Raw genomic sequence first — 21,931 nt, forward strand, 5'->3', positions numbered from 1 at the left:
TATAGATATATTATTTTTATTAATCTTAAATAAAAAAGAAGAAAATAGATCAAAAATCGACCTATTTCTTTGCATTCACGTAAAAAAGTAGAAGTAATTAGTGGGCAAAATCTGAATTTCGTTTAGTTAACACAATTTCGTTATTCTCGTTAGGAAATCGGTGACAATCATCAACCTACCTCACTATTGTTGTGTCGCATTTGCTAATAGAACGGACATGGTGTGACGTTAACGATTTTAAATCGGGAACGCACGTCTTGTCACTAAACAAAAAATAACTTGACGAGAACAACAAGTACTGTATTAATAGTGGTTCCAATGTTTGTTTCACTTGTTTAAATGAATTATCCTCAAAAATAATTCAATATTTTTTATTATTATACCTAAATAAATAAGAAAAGTTGAATGAGAACATAATTAATAAATTTCGATTTTAACTGTCTCTCATTAATTAACATCAAACTTAAATTTTGAGATCAAAGGAACTCTTAATTGAAACATAATTGTATTTATTTATCTTTTTTGCATCTTGGCATAAAAAATATATTTTGCTAAAGTTCATTAATAAAAAAAAGATTCTTAACAGTAACTTATATAATGGCAACAAAATAATTGTTTGAGTAAGTAATAATAGTCGGTTATTTTAGACTAATCGTGATGTTCTCAATAATTAAATGATGAATCAACCATAACTCACCACACAAAATTATCAAGGCAAATTAGTTTAACCGCATAGTATAAAGTACACCAGACTCCGGTCTAAAATCATTAGACTGGAATTTAAAATTTGGCGGATGCGCAAGTATTTAAAGTAAAGCTCATCGAATCCAATTTCGCCCAAACATTTCCGATGCACCCGATTTACACATTTATCCGAGTCGATTTTTAAGAAAATTCTAGCAGCGCAAAGACAAAATCTGAAAACCGAATTTAGATAACATCGACATAACTGTTACGTGTAATAAGGTTTAGTAACTTGGACCGCGTCCAAATGTCTGCAAGTAAGTATCAACAATGAGACGAGCGCGCATAGTTTTTGCACAAGGCCGTATAAACATTATTTCGGTTTTATCGCGGCACCGCGCTCGTTACATCAATGTTTTATCAGAACGATGTTTATTCGTCGATTCGTGTATACAGAAAAATGCGAACGTTTTTCCCGAATTTATTCGTCGGCCAAAAAAACTGCAGCCGGGATTAATGACTCATTGAACCGAATTACGCCAACGATATATTTTTTTTTCTCGCATTAACCGAATCGGATTTTATCAGCTCGATTTAATTCCATGTAACGCCTTGATAATATACGATTTTCTGGGGTAGTGTTTCCCATATTCCTTTAAAATTTGTATTTTTGACATGAATATTCTCATATATCAATAAAATTAATATATAATTAGGTAATTATATATTTTATGTCGTAAAATATTACAAATAATTATAAATATTATATTAAAATTTGCAGGAGATACTAAAACTAATTTTATTTACTGCCTTAGGTTTTATTACATCAAATTTTGTATTTATTCATATTTTATGGTAACTCTGAAATATCATTTTGTAATTTTAAATAATGTCATAATAGGCCTCTGCCGAGAATTTCAAAGTTAAGAAAACTCACTAAAAACGAGTTATAAATAACAAAGTTTCAAGAGTGCCAAAATGTTATTACACTAATAATTTATTTAATTGATTTACAGTGAAGTAGTTTATTGTATAGTAAATGTTGACTTCCACAAGCTCTTTCTACTAACATTCATTATAACTTTCTTAATTTTCAAATTGTTATGTACTCATCACAAATAGAATAACGTTTTTTAAATTTATTAACAAAAATACCATATTTAATTACTTATTTTCATGCAATTTCAATAATTTATAGATTTCTTGATATTTCAGTTTCTTATTTTCTTCAATATTTATTTATATTTATTGTGACATTTTTTATTTATACTTATAATGTTTAAAAATATTTCAAATGTTATTCCTAATTTTCATCTTTTTTATTTTTGTACTAATTACTATTTATATTATACATATTATATTATTAATGAAAATGTGTTATTATTTATCAATTATTTTCTATTAATTTAATTAGTTTATGTAATTCTAAAATTTCATTTTAGTTTTTAATTTATTTTATAATATTTAATTTCCATAATGATAGTTTCCAATATATTTTGTATTTTTTAAATACGGAATGTTATTTTTTACATATTTGCATTAATTAAATTAATTAAAGGAAATTTTTCTTACTTTGATTTTGGAATTACAGTCAAAATTTAAGATTTACAAGCAACAAATGTTTTAATACCAATTTGTAATATCCAAAATTTTAATGGTTATAATATACTGCATTAGAATTTTGGCGAAAGTTCTGAAATGAATTTACTCGATTTTAACGTAAAATCATTTGATATATTAAAATTTTGACATCGCAAGTACATTTATGATTAATAACTACATGTAGTAAAAAAGACGAGAATAACCGGCGGCCCGACGTGCATGAGTAGAAAGCCAAAATAACCAAATCTTTTAAATCACACGGATTCTAATGCGCTTATAAATAGATACGAATAATATATAGAGTTATTTTTTTAACTTTAAAATTATGTTTGCGCGACCTTACACCGGCGTTTCTTACTTCAAAATTACTCATTTTTTCTTTATCCCTGCAAATATTTTAAACTGAAGTAACAGTTACTGTTTAAATTTAATATTAAACTGTGTTTTGCAGAACGATGCTTCCGATATAAGACAAAATTGTGCCGTAATTAAACACGGCCAAAACGAAAATAAGTCTATAGTCATAGGCTGTTACTCATCTAAAAGCGTGTGGGTCCGATTCATATGTAAACAATAATTGTGCGATCGTTTGTTCGCATTTATTCCAAATTTAATCTGACGCACGAAATAAATCACAGAAAAACAACTAAAAATGTTTACAGTTACTCCTAGAGGGAGACGGCACGTTAATTAATCAGGAACGGAACATCTGTTCTGGAACGTGTCCGATTCAGGTGACGTCACTGATGATATACCAACATGAACTCGAATTAAATATAAATATATACCTTCTATAAACATATGGAGAAAGTATTTTATATAAGTAACAGCCTATTGTAACATACAAAAATAAATTGTAACACAACGATAGTCTCATCATGTCTCTAATATATTCTACAAAAAAGTATAAAAAATAGATGACATGAACACCTAGTGACTAGTTTCTCTAATCTAAGCTTAAGTCGATCAACAAGCAATTTTAAAAGTATAAAAAAATTTAAAAGGAAATGTTAATGTTCCAATAAAAATTGATTAATCTTGCTAATTTATTCTTCGTTCTTTAAATAATATATTTTCAAATTTTTAATAAAATAAAAATTGGATTTTTATTATTATTATTTATTTAATTTTCGTCACTTTCACAAGCATGAAATACTAAAAATCAGGGATGTCCCTAATATATTAAAAAAAATAATAAGAAATAGATGATAGTGATTAATTTTTGTACAAATCAGTCGCGAAATAATTATAAAAGCAAAAAAAATGTGTAAATAAACTTATAAAAAATATAACTAAATTTATTTTATTAAGTTTATTGTTTGGCTTTACTTGATTAGTAAACATGTAAATGGAACAGAAATTTTTCAAGTAGATTTTTTATATTTAATAACTATTCACTTTTTTTTAATTATGTTTTCTAGAACTCCTTTTTATTATTATTTAATTTTGATAACTAATACAAAATGGATGATCTATACATTTAGTGACCAATTTTTATACAAATCATTCGTCCATTAATTATAAAAGTCAAAAAAAAAAATTAATATAAAAAATAAAAATAAAAAAATAAAACAAATTTATTTTTACTTGTTTATTAATCAATTTAATTTGAGAATTATACTTTTTAAATTTTATTTTTACTAATGTTCTTAATTCTTCAATGGTTATATAATAAACAGGTCAATTTTTGATATTTTATTGCATTAGTTTTCCTGAAACAATTTTTTTATTATTATTCATTTAATTTTCGTCACTTACACAAGCGTAAAATACTAAAAATTATATCATTGTGTCCCTAATATAATAAAAGAATTTAATAAAAAAAGGATAATCTGAACATTTAGTGAGTAATTTATGTAATATAATAGTAATCATAAAAGTAAAAAAAATTATATTTTAAAAATGTAATATGAATATTTCAATAAAAAAATTAAAATAAATTCATTTTTACTAATTTATTATTTTATTTTACTTGATTAGTATACTCTTCAAATATTTTATAACTACAATTCGTAATTTTTAAATTTTTTATATTATAAGAAAATAGAATTTTTATATTTTACAGTTTGTGACATTTTATTTTATTTAAACTTAACATTATTAAATTAGGAACTTAACATATTTTATTACTTGTATGATTTTATTTTGACACTTCTTTGTTTTAATATTTAAAATTGTTTTCATCTCACCTGATGTAATGTTTTTTAAAACCTAATTTGATATTATGAATAAATAATGGTAAATAGTTAAGCAACCATTTAAATTTCAAAACTAACTGGGTGTATACCAAATCAAAAACATTATTTATTGCGACACTTGTAGCTCAAGAAAAAGAACAAAACCCTCGGGAACAAAGTTCCCTCTTAATAAAACTTGACATGAAACAAAACGTGTGATCCATTGCAAAGACAACACAAAACATTTATTTATCCGAATATAATGGTTTCAAAGGTTTTCGAAATGTTGCGGGCGCCTTGCCAACTTATCGATAGGTCCAGAAATTTTTTTCGAAAAATTCTCAGGTCCTGACACATGCTAGTACACGCAGCCTAGTGCAACCATACCAACATCCTATGCAACGGGTTGACTAACGATTTTAAAAATAGCCAACTCCAACCGAAATAGCATCATTCAAAATTCTCATTTAATAGAAATAGAATTTGTAATTCGCCTACGCCATTAGCCCGGTGACAAACATATTGTCCCGTTGCCGTGTTAATATATACATTTTTTGTTTTTTCTTTTTTTTTTCAAAAGAGAACATCCATGTTATTTTCTGTTTATTTGCACTTGGCGATCAGTCGGAAAAATTACGAAATTGAATTGTCGTGTGACGGCTTTGTAAACAACCTGGTAACACAATTATTTAATTTGCGAAAATACGAACATCTGCGTCGACGTCGATAGATGTAGTCCGAACACCGACGACAAAAAATAAAGATCTAAGGTAATTTTTTACTCAAGAATTATTAACCAAATTTATTTAGTATTTTGGCCGTCACGAGTTCTTGAAAACCAGATGCAAAAAGACTGACTTAAGTGTCCTTAAAAAAATCATCCAAACAAATATATTACTATTTTAATGGTAACAAAAACAAAAAAAAATATTGAATGTCAACAAACTAAGTATTTTTGAACTTATATAGAAATAGAAAGATACGGTAGACGGTTTTGTAAAGATTTTTTTATGAAGCATGCTTTCAAAAGAAATATTGGAGTGTAGAAACCGTAGTTTTGTAATATGGAATGGACTAAGGTAGTCCCGACTTGACCGTGCATGAAGGTTGGGTGGTACGTGTCAGAAGGCACGGCAGAGAAAACTGAAATCAACAAGTTTTCGTGGAAAGATCTGTTCATCGAATAGTTGAAGTTATGGTTTGGGATAACAACTTTCTTTAAATGTAATTAATCTGGGAAATGTACACTGCTCATTGGCTGTCTTACCTTACAACCCCCAAAATCAGAGACATGTAAAATTAGTTGACATGAAGTTCCTCTTAACGAAATTGGCCACCTCATTAAATTAATGCCAAGAGGAGTTAATTAGTGTTTGGATCATTATAGAGGTCCACTAGTTTAAAAAATGACCCAGATCAGTATATACAATGTTTTTGTCTGAATTTTTAATACTCTCTACTATTATCCGAAAAAATACTCCAAAAATGTATGAAGTCTTACTACTAGATCGATGCATTCTAATTTCAGTCACTGAGTATGAATTATTATATATTATTCTCTCTCTAGTCCTAAAGGCATTAATTTCAATCATTCAACAACAGGTTTAAAATCGCATTCCATGCCAAACTATTTCCAATTCATCCAATGATCTACACTTTATAGTCTGACATAGAGACTCATGTAAATTTATAGTTCAGATTAACATAGTAAGAACTATTATTGATTGAAATAAATGGATAAAAATCGGTTTTGAAGATTAATTACACAAAATTTCCGCACTTAACTTCAATAAAATTTTATTCTTCCAACCAATAAGTATAATAATTATGTATAACATACTTCTATTATTTATGACTCACAACAATGTTAATTTTATTGTTGACGTAAAGTTTGTTTATTTATACAAGACATAAACGTACTCTAAATACACGTACTGTACATTAATAATGGTAACACATAATTACACGTTTACTACACATTTGTTTGTTTTATGTAAATAAAAATTCATAAAATTAAGAAACAGTCGAAAACATAAAAAAACTTAACAACATCGATTTCAGATAAATGTCAAACAGTTCGTTTTTGTTACGGCCAATAAAGCATTTCAACACAATGTTGAATTCCATTTTGACAATGTATTAAATTAACTTTTGTTACATTTTAAAACATTCTAAATGCAAAATACGTGTAAATATGTTACGAATAAAAATAAAAATTGCAGATTTCGGGCAAACTTTCTATTATTAAAAGCGCTTTTTAGATCTGCACGATAAAAAATAAAATAAAATAAAACAAAAAATGTGCCCAAGGTTAGAAGCAAACTATCCGTGCCAATCTCAATAAAAAAAAACAAACAGTAGACGAGATTTATCAGCGAAAGCTAAACTAAACCGAGAAGATATTGTTGGCATGAAAAATTAAACAGACACAAATCTATTATCATTATTTCTACCATTTTATGTCGTCGCACTTATATCGAACTATGATTTAAAATAAAATAAAAAATAGATATGTACAATTTTATTTTTAAAAAAATATTTAAAGATATTTTCAAGATCAAATATGTTGTGTTTAGGACATGGTCCAAGTGAAAATACATTTGAACTATGAATATCTAGTTTTATCAAGAAAATTTAAATCGTATCCTAGTTTATAATTATAGTTGACCTATTCTTTTCAAAACATCTGACCTATTATGGTCATCATTTTATATTTTAATGGACGTAAATTTCATTTTATGGGCAATTTTGTTAATAAAAATGTTGAACATGCTATCACTTTATAAAAAATTAAGATACATTAACAGAAAGGTTCAACAATTTTAAAATATTCTAGATGTTTTACAAATAATGATCCCTAATCTCTAAAAATATAAGGCAAAGTTTGTAAAATTGTAATAATTTTTTGTCATAAAAAATTAGGTGTACAAAAAAACTACATTTTTTGTCAATTTACGAGACTGAAAAATTGATTTCTAGACATCTTTGTAAAATTCTCTTCAAATATAAGCTTTTAATTTTAATAGAAAGATCCTCCTCATCTCAATTTTTCATTTCTTCTTCAGTTCCATATATCCTCATTACTTAGTCGTACAGAAAATTCCTATTTACACTTGTTGCAGAAAGCTGAACACTCAAATATATATGTTGCGCATTTTATAATATTTATTTATCTACGAGTTTTAGAAGTAAAAATGAAATTTTTAATAAAATTCTTGAAACTTTGACATCCGATATCTTCTAAATGGTAGGAATTATGAAAGAATTGTAAGATACCTCTTTTATAGAGCGTCCAATATGCTATATAAAATATAAATAGAAATTTACTGTACGATCAAGTAATGGCAAGATATGGATTTTCCCATAGGGACTGAAGAAAAAATGGAAAACTGAGGTGAAGAGAACTTTATTATTAAAATTAAGTGCACATCTTTGGAGAGCATTTTTTAAAGATGTCTAGGAACCAATTTTTGAGTGTCTGAAGTTTAAAAAAATAGTCGATATTTTTGATTGAATAAAAGCTCGATGTTTTGTGTTACCCAATCTCCAGACATAAATCCTGTAGAAAACATGAGAGGACACGTTTCCAACCATAATCAAGCATTTCAAGAAGCTTGAAGAAATATTCAATAAATAATAAAGCTTTTAAAACATAAAAAAATATGTTCACCATCAAATGAAATATGGTTTTTTAATCGCCATCAATAAGATCAAGCAACCTGAACGTAAATTCATGCACTACAAATCCCGAACGATAATTTCGCTAATTTCATTCCGAGTCAGTCCATCCTCATCTCGATCCGTTGCAGATGTTGGCAACTCGACAAAACTCTCAAGCAGACGTTTACGTGCAGGTGACGGTTTCTTTGTTCAAGCCAGACGCGGACAATTGCATTTTGGATGTACGATTTGCCGCAACGTCCTCTAAAAACGGTCGCCAAATTTTAATTGATGCATTTACATATCGCACGACCGGGGATTACATCTCGTACCAAAGTGGTTTTGGCGCACCGGAGCGCGGCCGAAAGAAACGGCCTGTGTTCGGGAGTTTAGTTAAATTTACATGTTATTGGACTTGCTACATTTTAATGGGGTCGGAAATATGTAATATTCTTAAAATACACTTTAAATTTAATTTTGTTATGGAACATAAATATGCTGCATTGTATTATATGGTTTCTATACAACTGTGCTCAGATTAAATAAACTTTTGACTTAAAACAACTTATATTCTTTTGTTGCAGTTAAACAAATGCGTAATAAAATCGTGACTAAATATTTATCCACGTATATATGGTATTATATTTGCAAAATAAATTTTTTGTTTAAGTCAACGTTGATTCTTTTAGATGCATTTGAGGAACAGATGTCTCAATCTTTAGATGTGAAATTCAGAGAATTTTAATATTGGGCACTTTAAAAGAATATAATTTATCGTCTTCCTCGTTCGCAATCATAAATACATCACGTTCAAAATTTGGCATTCATCCACATTCTTTAATTCCGTCGCGTTAACCTTAATCTTTGCTGTCCATTCCGTTCAAAATTACGTTAATCGTAATTAGAACTCTTTATTAATTATCTATAAATAGGTCAACACTCATTATCAAAGAGCCGAACGTGAAATGAAAAATTTGTGTTTTCGATTTTCTTGACAGGAGTAACTTTTGAATTTTGGTTTGTTCCCGCCGACAGGAAAAGTTTTATAAGAAATAACTGCATAGTTACCTCTTGACCAGTTTCTCTAATTTTTTTAATATATACGGGAAACGACCGACTTATTCAGACGTAAACTTTAGTTTTTTGATAAAAGAAAATTAATTCTTCCGTTAACCTATATAATTTCAAATGCTACATATATGTTTCCAAAGAAGAATATATAAACTATATTTTAATATGTCAACAAAAAAGTATTATATTTGTTTAATTAATTAATATTTTTTAAATATTTTGATTCAACATTTTTTCCATGCCTTTGAGATTATTGATTTTTAACAGTAAATTTAAATTTACAATTGACTCCTTCGTCAATAAATAATGCGGTGAATTTTCAAAGAGACGTAGTAACTCGAAAACGCGACACGTAGGGTCAAACATGTTACTGACACAATATCCCGTGTTTGAGGCACACGGAAACCGCAATTCATTCAGCAAATCGATAGTCCATGCATGCATTTCAATGGCGAATCTCGCTCTATTGTGCACGGGCATCCATTAATTGCGAGAATAATAATAATTGTGTGCTCGTCATGGAAAAACGGAAAAGATTAGACAAGTTCCACGCCACTATTGATTTAAAATAATGATTATGAGGCAATAATATTGTAAATATTAAATGTAACATATAAATATTAAATGAACTGGAATAAATAGTATTTATTTTGTCATTTTTCTCTTTTTTTTAACAATTTTATGTTGGAATAATGAAAACAAATTATGTTACTGTACACATTTATAAATTTTAATAATATTACAAGCCATTTTTATTATATGTACAGTGTAAAGCAGCCAAATATTATTTGTTATTTTAAAGCTCAGAGAGTATTTATAAAAATTAAAGATTAAGAGCTGACGGTGGAACGAAAAAAATTCATCCGTATAATAAATTCAATTAAATATTAAGTAGGAGCAAAAAACACATTTATTCAAAAATGTTGATTTCAAAACTATTCCAATTACCAAAATTTGAATTATGTCATTAAGTTTATATTTTTAATGTTAATTATTTAATTGCAATAAATTTTATAAAATATAAATACGATTTTATTGTATTTTCAATGTTAATTTGCGCAAAAAAATTTTAAAACAATATTTTTTTAATATAAAATGAAGACAATTTTATAATCATGTATCAAATGTTATTCGTCATTTGAGGATTACAACTACCACTCATGCAACAACAAAATTCAAGAAAGATATTCCATAATTTAAAATTGATGTGTTACAAGATTTTTTATAAATATGCCCAATAATTAAAATAATGAATATATTCCATTTAGTTGCTTCACACTGTGTAATAAATCTGAACAGAATATCTCCCTTTTGTTTCTACAGCACATACCAAATAAGTGTTCAAAAAGGAACTAAACATACCTGTAACAAAAAATAATCGATTAAGAACAGCAGTCACAAACCTAATTTAAAATCGTGTCATTTGGTTTACCAATGTAAACATTATGAATGACCCACATTAACTAATACTGTATTTCTGACGCAGAAATTTTAGTTCAACCAAATTTATAAAACTTATTGAAAAGTTAACAATATTCAACATATTATGGGATAAAAAAATGATTTTTTTAATATTTTTTATCTCAATATATCTTAATTTTAATAAAATTATTGTTTTCAACATTATTTTCTGAGCTGATGTATTAATTTAACGACAAATTGGAATACAAGTTTCTGTTTGTCAGCTAGAAAATTTATTGATAAAAAGACGAATTAACGAAAGTACTGTAACAATGTACCATTTTAAAATTCCAAATCGAATATTTTAAACAAATGTGTCACTCTGAGAATTATTTACCTTTTTAAAGTTTACCTTTCTTCCCTAAAACGGTGGGACAAACAATATGTTTATAAAATATTAAGATGTAACAAGGAGTAAGAAATATACTGGATGTCATTCTGAGTGCCTCCTTTAATGTAACACAAATGCATGATGAATATTAGTTATACTATACTCCATACATTCATCATCATTTTATTATTCAGTAGTAGGTTTAAGTATTTTTTGTATTTAGTGTACTCTATGTTTATAAGTAAAATTAATACGTAATTTGAGAAAAAAATATATATTCAAGGTGAAAACCTATAATGACTTGGCAACTGTTGGCAAAATTTGAATTCCACGATAAACGTAAATAATATAAAATATAAATGTAATGTGTGTTATTCATTTTACACTTTGACATGCACTCACTGGCTTAGAAAAAAAAATTATCATAAAGATTATTATAATTTAAATAATTAAAATGATTGCTTCTAATTTAAGAAGATGAAAGTAAATTATTAATACAGATACAGATAATTTTGCTGTACCTACTCCCGTTATTTTCTGAGAATTTTTACCCCCAATTTCAGTTGAAATTGTACGGTATTGTAAACGGAAAAGTAAAGTAAACATCCACTAAAAATTTAAGATCTCAAGTATCCTTTCGCAGCAATTAGTTAAAATTTAATTATTTTTTATATAATTTCATGTATCAAAAATACAATTCCCGTACATGCATATACATTTGAACCAGTTTCGTTCAAAATATTTAGCCTTTCGTTCCACCAAAAATAAATAGATAATAATCTGTCATCGAGCCACGTACTAAAACACAAAACGAAATTAACTCTCGAATATGCACCTGAAGTGTTTATTTTCGAATCGAAAGTGGAACAATTCCCCCCGAAAATAGCCACGAGTTTTCCACTCAAACTATGAGGGAGTTTCTTCAAAAGAAATCACGTGTTAATGGGTCCCAATTATAAATAAGCCTGGACTTGTCAAATCGCAACGAATTTACACGCACACTCACACACACAAACACGATTTTATTAATCTATTTCGGCACGGGAAAACAAATAAATAACTTTGACACGTTCAGTTTGCACACCGATTGCGAAATATCGACGAAATATACTCTATAATCCAGAATTCAATAAAAACATGGATATGTGTCCGATTATTGTTTGGAAAGGTGTTTAAATCACATTAGTTAAACAAGTTTATGTTATTTTCACACGCGTGTGGGCCACCAGGAAATAATATGTTACACGCTAAAAACTAAAATGTACAGTGTGTTTCAAATTTTATGATTTTGAGTGTTACTGATTTTACCAGATAATAAAGAAAAAACTGACTGACCAGAGCATAATCTACAGAGTGCTTTGACACAAAAGACCTCTTTAATATATCTTGTGATTAGTTGTGTTTTTAATTTATTATATAACTATTAAGTCAAATTTTTGATAAATCATTCTTCCATTATAATGGAAAAAGTGAAATTATGTTATTAGTTTTTCATAACGTATCTGGTTTATCTTAAAAGTTACATACAAAGCTTATACATAAAATTTAATGGTAATATTAAAATCTATTGATGGAACTCTTGAAATTGCAAAAAATTGTGTTTTCACATTTAACAATGATGTTCTTTTGCCAAAAAAAAATAAGTTCAATAAAATTTACAATATTATTAAAAGCTTGGAACTTTTTAAAATATTTAAACAGTTTACACAAAAATTTTAGTAGCTCTTAACACTAAAATATTATTTTATGACAACCATAAATTTGTTGACAATGATTTAACTTGTGTGCATTTTTCATGATGCTTATTATTTTTACTTTGTTAACTACATATTTAATATCTTATTATAATTTTTAAAATTAAAAAAATTGGATCACTTAATTAGAAAATAAACATTAATGATTTAGCAGAATCATGTGATTCTAAATTAATTAATTTAACAAGTAACAATTTGATAATTGTCTTTAAACAATAATATTTTAAAGTAAGAGCTGTCAGCGGTACTAAAACTAAAGGAAAGCAATAAAAAAAAATTAAATGGTTAATATCGAAAACGCTAAAATGTACTAGGTATTCCATTTTTGTTACAGAGATTTCCAAAGTTAATAAAGAAAAACTAACTGACCAAAACATATATTTTTTAAATGTTAGTTTCAGCATTTTAATAATTCCGACTGGTTCTATATATTCATCCATTATAATGAAAAAACTGGAAATATGTTAAGTTTTTCATAACGAATTTGGTTTATTGTAAAAGTTACATACAAAATCTAATGACAGAACTCTTGAGGTTGAAAAAAAACTTTTTTTATACTCAAATTTTAAACAAAGATGTTTTTTTGCCAGAAAAATAAATAAAATTTACCATATTATTAAAAGCTTGGAATATTTAATTAGTTTTCACAAAATTTTTAATAGCTCTGAACTTAAATATAAATAATATTATTTTATGACAATCATAAATTTGTTGACAATGATTTATGCATTTTTTATGATGCTATTTATTTTTACTTTATTAACTATCTATTTTATATCTTATAATTTTTAAAATTAAAAACTATGGATTACTTAATTATAAAATAAAAACAATGATTTATCAGAATCTAAATTAATTTAACCAGTAACAATTTGATAGTTGTCATTAAATATGATATTTTAAGTTGAAAGCTGTGAGCAATAGTAAAAGTTTTGTGGAAACCAATAAAAAAATTTAAAATGTCCCAAGCTTTTGATAATAATTTGATTTTGCTTTTAAATTTTATGGATAAACTTTTTATGTAACTTTTAAAATAAACCAGGTACAATTTCAGTTTTTCTATTATTATAATAAAGTTGTTTATCTATCTGAAATTTGATTTATCCATATAATTCATCAAAAACATAAAAAATCACTTCATTCATATCGCAGCCATTATAAAGATTCATTATTGTAGTTCTTTTAGTAGACACTCTGATATATTCTTTTTCGGAATCTGCTTAAAGTCAATTTTCGTAGATATTTCAGAAACTATCAGAGATTTCAAAGAGTGGTTTGCAACCTTTAAAAAATATACTATTATTTTGATTGATAAAAAATAAAAACTCAAATTCAAATACCTTCATTTTAAACTTATCTCAAAATCAAAATTAAATTTATTAAAAAAAAAAATATGAAAAAAATATTTAATTTGTGATGTAGTAAATTATATTTAATTAAGATATAAGGATACTTCCAAAATTCTAAATTTCGAGACTGTATATGAAAAAATAAATACAAAATAGTATTTTTTTAGAATAAAAGTATTATTAACGAATGTTAAACTATACCAGTAATATAAGTCTATAAGTAATATAAGTCTATAAGTATTAAAACAAAAATATTTTTGAAAAAGTACAACAAATTAATTTTCAATTAAAATACAAAAATTCCACATATATTCCATTCCTTTTGTTTCATTTAACCGTTTGTCAAAAATACATTTTCAAAATCTTCCAATTGTCAGTTTTAGTAGATATTTCAATAAGGATCAGTTAAATGAAAACGATATTTGTTAAACTCTATCTGGCATGGAAACACTCATAACACTCTGTATACTTCCTCACCACAGAAAACGTGTCAAATTGATATAAAGTCGTTTATAATTAGCATTCCAGCGATTGCACATTTCGTTCTCGGACATAGTTAGTATCGCAATCGTCGGTCGCATTAACGTCGACCCGTTTTACCGAATTTATAACGTCGGTGGGGTTGATTTCGCAGCATCCGGAACTCGGCACACGGTTACGGATCACGTTTTTTTATCTGAAAAGTTATCGCTGACGATAAAAAGTGACCGTTTCAACAAGTCCAACGTAGATTAGAGCTCAACACTTTTTCTCATTAACCCATTTCACGGGCCTCTAACGTTGAACTAATTGCGTCGTTTTTGATCTCACTTTCTGATGTTCGCAGTATCTGTAACGAATTTCTGCTAATCGATCTGAATGAAGCAATATCCTGCTTAATATTAGTTAGTGATGGTGGTGTGTGAGATGGATTTAAACTCACCAATTTTGAATTGAGGTTCATTTGTTAAATGAATGAACTAAAAATAATCAATCCTATTTATTTTATTACTTTTTTTAATACAGAAATCTTACATCAAAATTATGTTTTTATAAATTGTTTATTGTCAAAGTACCATTTTAAACTTCATTGTATATTAATATTATAATATATAAAATAATATTATTAAAAAAAACAGCATATTTAGCTAAATGTAATTTGTAGATACAAATATATTATTTTCCTTATTATTTAAATTTAAAATTTCGTTTTCATTTATTATTTAGTATCTTTGTATGAAATAGATCAAGTTGAAATACAGCAACTTTAAGAATTATTTATAATCCTTTATTTAAATATGCAAGATCTGTTTAAAATAAACAAAACTTTAACATGAAGCATTTGAAATCCATAAAATGTGTATGTAAACACTTATTTACTACAATTAGGTATTAAATAAATATTTTTTATTATTATAATATCCTTAAATCATGGTAACATGATTTGTTTGAATTATAAACGTCAATTAAGTATTAATACATAAAGAGCAATTTGTTTATGAGTAATAATAAATAGGATTAATTGAACTTCCGATAATTACCGATATCCACCGGAAACACTCAAACACGTAATAATAATAATAGTTTATTTACCGAATGCAACCAATCAGAACTTCTAAATAAATTATAACAGCAATTAATCAATATATGTTAACTAGGAGCAAGTATTTATTGTATTGAACAATGTAATATAAATGATGGACTTTTATAAATATTCCGCTTAAATCTGATCCTACTTATAAACATCATTATTCAACTTATGTTTTATTTAGATTTTAACATATAGGTGTTTTGTTTCGGTTACAAATTTAAGTATCTAAAACGGTTAATAACCATCTAACTGTAGAACAAATAAAACTGTTTATTGAGACCAACACCAATGTATTAATAAACAAGCAATTAGATGTTTATAAATAATAAACACGATTAATAACGCTTTCAGTAATTACCGATATTCCCTGTAAACTTGAAATAAACATAACATAACGTTTTTCTCTGAATATTACCAATCAAACATAGAAACAAATATCATGTCTACTTCATTACTACTTCGTTACCTCATCATTTCATCATTAATTACCTCGTATATTAATAAAATTTTAATCACATGCGTGTTTCAGTTAGATATTTTTATGACGAAAACAGACATTTTAATAAAGAACAAATAATTATTTTTATAACAGCCTTGTAAAAATTAAACAACGAATTATATTATAGTATATTTAACAATTATTAATAATTATTAATAATATTTAATAATATATAATATTCAATAATTCTAATTTAAACCTTAATGTTTTTATTATTAAATTATAATTAATTTTATGAGTTTTATTTACTTCATAACTATAAATTGAATATAATTCTTTAGATTATTGTTTCATATATCAATTTTAACATTTTTTTAACATAAAAAATTAAAGAATTTTAATTATTATTATAACATAAGTACATTTTCGTGTAAAATTTATTTTATTCCATTCACTCCAATAGGCACCCTTAATCCAACGTTTTTATGCGTTGTAGTTACTATTAAATATACGACTATTCCAACCATTCAGTTACAAACTTCATCAATAGAGACAATTTTTTATGTGCTGAGACATTTATTCATATTAAGACATAAGTAATAATTTTTAGGTGCTTAATCGGGCAAGTAAAGTGGGTTCAAAAACATTCTTTTGAAGTGCGTGTTTATTCTCAATTGTGAGCAATAAGACAATCAATTTGCGGAAAGCTTTTTTATATCCAAATGAGTCGTTAAAATATTCTTTCCGTGTAAGCTGCCTTCAGTCCCAGCAATTTCATATACTTTTACTCTTCGATCATTACGACAAGATTTTTTCAACATTATCATCATTCTGAAATGGTAACCTCATTTGAACGACCTGGACGATCTTCATCAAAAATGAAATCACATTGAAATTCGGGTGTCCAACTTCCATTTTAAATAAATCCTTTATTTTCTAGTTCAGGAACAAGTATTTTACACTGCTCATTATTCATTCCTTCGTGGGAAAGTTATAAAACTTGTTTAATTTAATTGGTTGTGAATCCAAACCAAACTGCGCAGAAACTTGATCGTTTCGTCAGCACTGTTAAGAAACATTATCCTTACGAAACATATCTGGTTCAGCCTATGTTCTTACGCAGCTCCTGTAAACAAAATAAGTATTTTTATATTGGTCATTTATTTAAAAAATCAAACATCGTCCCTATTTTTAAACGTCAATTTTAATAATTAGGAATAAAGAACGGAAACACTTTACCTAAACAGCAACATACTAATTTATAAAATGTCCAAACATAAAATAAAACGTGATTACAAACGCCAATCCTTCGTACATTTGCCAAATGCTTTCGAATTGCCTGAGAGAGTACATTTTGATATTAAGATTAAAGTCGAGTGCTGCACGAACTCACAAAGGACCAAATTCCGACCGTACTCTTTATTCTTGCGACGTGTCCTGCTACACAATGCAGAAATGTCTTCTCCTTCCCGTTTCAAATTACACGCTTTATCACAAAATTAGCGCAGAAAAAAACGTTCATACAAAATGTATTTTATTTTATTCATCGATCCTGTTACATTTTCGAATTAAATATTCCTTTGCCTCGTTTATTGTCTCAGGCAAATTAATGGATTGCGCACCGCATTTATCTCAAACACTTAACAGTTAGATACTCAAAGTGCACTACAATTTATTAATGGATCCAGTTCTAATAATCGTGTAATTTTAAGTGCACCAGCAATTTATTAACGGATCAGGTTCAAATATCCGTGCATTTCTTATTTAATACCATTAATCCACCGTTGCAATGAAATGCCCCAGGAAAAAATTACCTTTAACACAATTAATATTCATGGTGCCGTACCACAAACTTTACAAGCTCAACGGAACGAGCGGGTCTTAGACCACAACGCCATCAAAACGCGTCTGGAATTACCGGGTAGGTGATGCACGCTCTTCCAATTACCTTGACGAGCTTTTCGAACACGAACCGAACGACGAGGCCGTCTTAAGGAATTCACCGTATTAAAAGTCAATTTGAAATTTTATTTAGAAATGCGTTGTTTCTGGAAAAATAGAAAACGAAAACCGAAGTGGAGTGAAGTCGGTTATAAATGACAGTGGGACTGAACCAAACGCATACATAAATTTTATCACGAACGCAGCAACAATGGCTCTAGAAAAGTGACGCTGGCGTCTTGACGCAATGGCATGTAAGGCGTAATCTAAAAATATCGCCGCGGCACACATTCCCTCACCGTGTCGGACGAAATCGGGCTTAAATCCAAAGGCTAGATTTGAACTAGCCGCTGTTGTAATCGCCGACGGGCACTGGAAAAATGCGAAGCGCTAGTAACCAAGAGGGAAATGGAAATATTTAATTTGCTTTCGAAAGTAGGCACAAACTGACACGGGTTCGTTACATTTAATGAATATTTCAAAGTCGGTTCCACTGAACTAAAAGGGAGGTTATACGTTTGGATGGAACTTTCCGCTGCAAACGGCAAGGAGTTTTGCTATTATTTACGTTACTCTAGTGATTATCTCCGAGTTTACTTCGATGGAATTATGAGTTAGTTGTAAAGATATGATTACAGAGAGATTGACTAAGTATTTCAATCCAATTCGGATTATTATGATTAACAAGCTTCTATTATAAAACGCTGGAACATAAATAGGAATCTCTTTTTATGTATGTACGTTTTATTATTACTACAGATATGGAGTTTTATTAGGGGAATCGTTTAATTTTATTACTATGGGGGCTAAACTCGTACACTTTTACATTTACTGTCTGCGTAAACATCAATAATTCAAAGAGCATGAACTTAAAAATTCACTTACATTAGAAAAATATTCTAGAGTCAATTTCGGATGTCAAAGCCAGAAATAAAATAAATATTGAGAGGGAATATTCATCTTATATTCATTTATTCACATTAGTGTAAGTGAATAAGATATATAGAATATATTTCCGGTATTACATGGTATAAAATCAACATTTTCCACAATGTAAATTTTTTAATTATAGATTAATATTTTTTTAATAAGTAATAGTTGAAAATATAATCTATATACAGTGGCACACGTTATTATTCAATGTCTATTAGGAAATGCACACCTCTAACTAAATGAAAACACTTTATTATATATTTTATTTAATATAATAATATTTTTTTTACAATTATTCATTTTGTAGTTCAATCAAAATAATTTCTACTTAAATGGGATATTAAAATAAATGATCAATGTGACTGATTAACTAATAAATTATCATCAGCATGCTTGATTTAAGTGCTTGAAAGAAATTATTAAAAAATAACTTCTTCTGCATTCAATTATTAATAATCAGCGATCTACCATAATTATGGAGTTATATAAAAGTTTATAATGTTCATCTATCTTTCTTCTACAATAAAATGATCAGAAAGAAAACCACAATAAATTCTCATAGAAAATATTTTTTCCAAGCCAACATGTACCTTCATTTACTCAAAACTGTGCCTTACCATGCCAAGAAAAAACCTCAAACCAGACATTTTCTCCACCGCATTTATAGAGTATCTAGGTTCAAACAAACTTACAAACCCATTCTATTGATTCATCTTTCCAAAGTACTCTTCCCCAAGATTCTGGAGTATAATTCATATATTTTTGTGCAAATTTATTCTTATTTAAATATCATTTTTCATATCAGTGGTTTCTTTACTGAAATTTTGTTCATTCAATCGACCTCCGATTGCTCTATCAAACATACTGATGTTGTATGTATATAAAAATGCTCATTATTCGAGAGCATTTTCAATTAAAGAAATATTCTTACTGTTTTCAAATGGTGTGTCAAAAAAATAAATAATATACTAATATTGAGATATTTTTATATACTTAAATCATTTTATGAAATGTCTTACAAAACATTCAATTTTACTGGACTTCATGTAAGCCCATAATTTTCCATAATTAAACATGACAAGGAAATAAATATTTCTCGAATTAATATACCATCTCTCAAAGAGGGCCTTATACAGTGTCGTAAAATCGCAATACCATATTTTTGAAAGGAAAAGATATATTATCAATCTAAATTTTGTCATAAAGTTGATATGTTCCACATCCAATGTCATATAAACCTCAGGGATGATCTTGTGAGACATTTGAAAGGTATTTTTATTCTCCATCCAATGTTGTTTTGCTAGCTAAAATGTGTAACTCCTTACTTTCCTTTTATGATTAATACAAACTTATTACTTATCAGCTTATTAATTACACTAAATATTACCCTTGGACCTCTTAATAAATTAGTTTGTTCTGAAACTCAACACTCGCATTTATAAACATTATTAGGGAAGGTGAGTGTGTCTTATATATTATGACCACTGTATTTAATAATAAATCTGGGGCAAAAACTAACTAAATAATGGAATAAAAAGAAAAATATCAGACAAGATCAGAATAAATAAATTTGTTAGACGAATTTTTAACTCTGCCACAGACTTATTAATAACCAATATTTTATTTAAAATTTTTGATGACAACTGTCTCTATAAAAATTTCTAAAGAGTCAAAAATGGCAAATGATACAGAAAACAATGTTTATGAGGTGTTTTTTATTCAACATCTTTTGTGTGCCCCACTGTATACAAACTTATTCTCAAAAACGTCTCCCACTTTTCCTGAAAAGGATTTTAAACACATACTTAAAACACTTAAAGATATATATATAAAACAAAAATACTGGGTCACTATTTTAGGTTTTATTTAACCATTTTTGACAAGGAATTAAACCTACACTTCCTGTTTAATATTAGAAATACAGACAGTCTATCTCTTTGACTTCATTTGACCATAGTAGAGTATTTTACCAACATTCGATGTTTGTAAAATTACATAAAGTATTATTCGACAACAAATATTGTTGCAAGTGGAAAAACATGACATCGTTGTTTACATGGTCCAATACCAAAAATTTTTGGCTGAAACTCTCGTAAGAATATTTTGTTTTTCTTGCACACCCACCGGACGATTCGGCTATAATATCCGCATATATCATAATAAACTAATTTAGGTTCATTACACCGTGCAATTGCATTGTGCAAGTACGAAGCGCCTCCTTTTAATTTTAGTTTTACTGTTCATGTCTCATTACGTGCACAGGCCATTTGGCTGGGTGCGAAGAAAAATTAATCGCTTCCTAGCGGTGCAAGCGTCAACCGTTGTCTCACCTGTTAGCAAATTATCAGGAAATCTCGGAATATGCGGGGGTAATCTGTTAAGTCCGCAACAAAGTTGATCGAATTAATGATCCCAGAGCTAGCTAAAACCCACATTCACCGTTCAAATTAATTCGGCACGTTGCTATTTAAATGACTAGTTGATTGTTGATATTAAATTTGAACGCAACGGAAATCAACTGAAACTAGAATACACACAACCGCCGCACTAACATGTCGACATAACAACGGACACGTTGGGGTCAATATAGTCAAAGGCCGAAGGGATTGTCCCGAATTGTGCAATGTCGCCTCGTTCCATCGACAAGGCGTTCAAGGCGTAATGCCTTGAACAGAGGAATTGTCCTGCGGAACGTTCAGTGGTTTTGGTAACAAAGTGCTCAATCTGCCAGATTTGTATGGTATAAGCCGAGTTTGTGTGAGAAATGTGCCAGGCTTTTTCAATTTTATATATTTTTCAATAGTAAAAGTCAAAATTAATGAATAGTAATTTTTTCTCCAAATCTTGAAAAATGACGGTTTTCAAAAAATTAGTTGTTTTTGCTCTTAAATATCAGTTACCCGCCTGAAAAGTATTTCGAATGGGAAAAAAATTGCAATTCTTTAAGGTAAAAAGCTGC

General features: G+C 27.8%; 1 protein-coding gene across 5 annotated transcripts in view; it reads right to left on the minus strand.

The window, feature by feature from the left end:
* Nucleotides 1–21,931, minus strand: part of LOC109596779 (myocardin-related transcription factor B) — an 83,970-nt gene that overhangs the window by 37,735 nt on the left and 24,304 nt on the right. The window contains exon 2 of one of the 5 annotated variants that reach the window (XR_007547162.1): nucleotides 16,745–17,224. The exons of the other annotated variants lie outside the window; for them this stretch is intronic. The gene's annotated coding sequence lies outside the window, so the exon portion shown is untranslated. Of the gene's footprint in view, nucleotides 1–16,744; nucleotides 17,225–21,931 lie in introns of those variants that run through there. 5 annotated transcript variants of the gene reach the window in all.

The sequence above is a fragment of the Aethina tumida genome, chromosome 2, assembly GCF_024364675.1.
Source record: "Aethina tumida isolate Nest 87 chromosome 2, icAetTumi1.1, whole genome shotgun sequence".
Lineage (NCBI taxonomy): Eukaryota > Metazoa > Arthropoda > Insecta > Coleoptera > Nitidulidae > Aethina > Aethina tumida.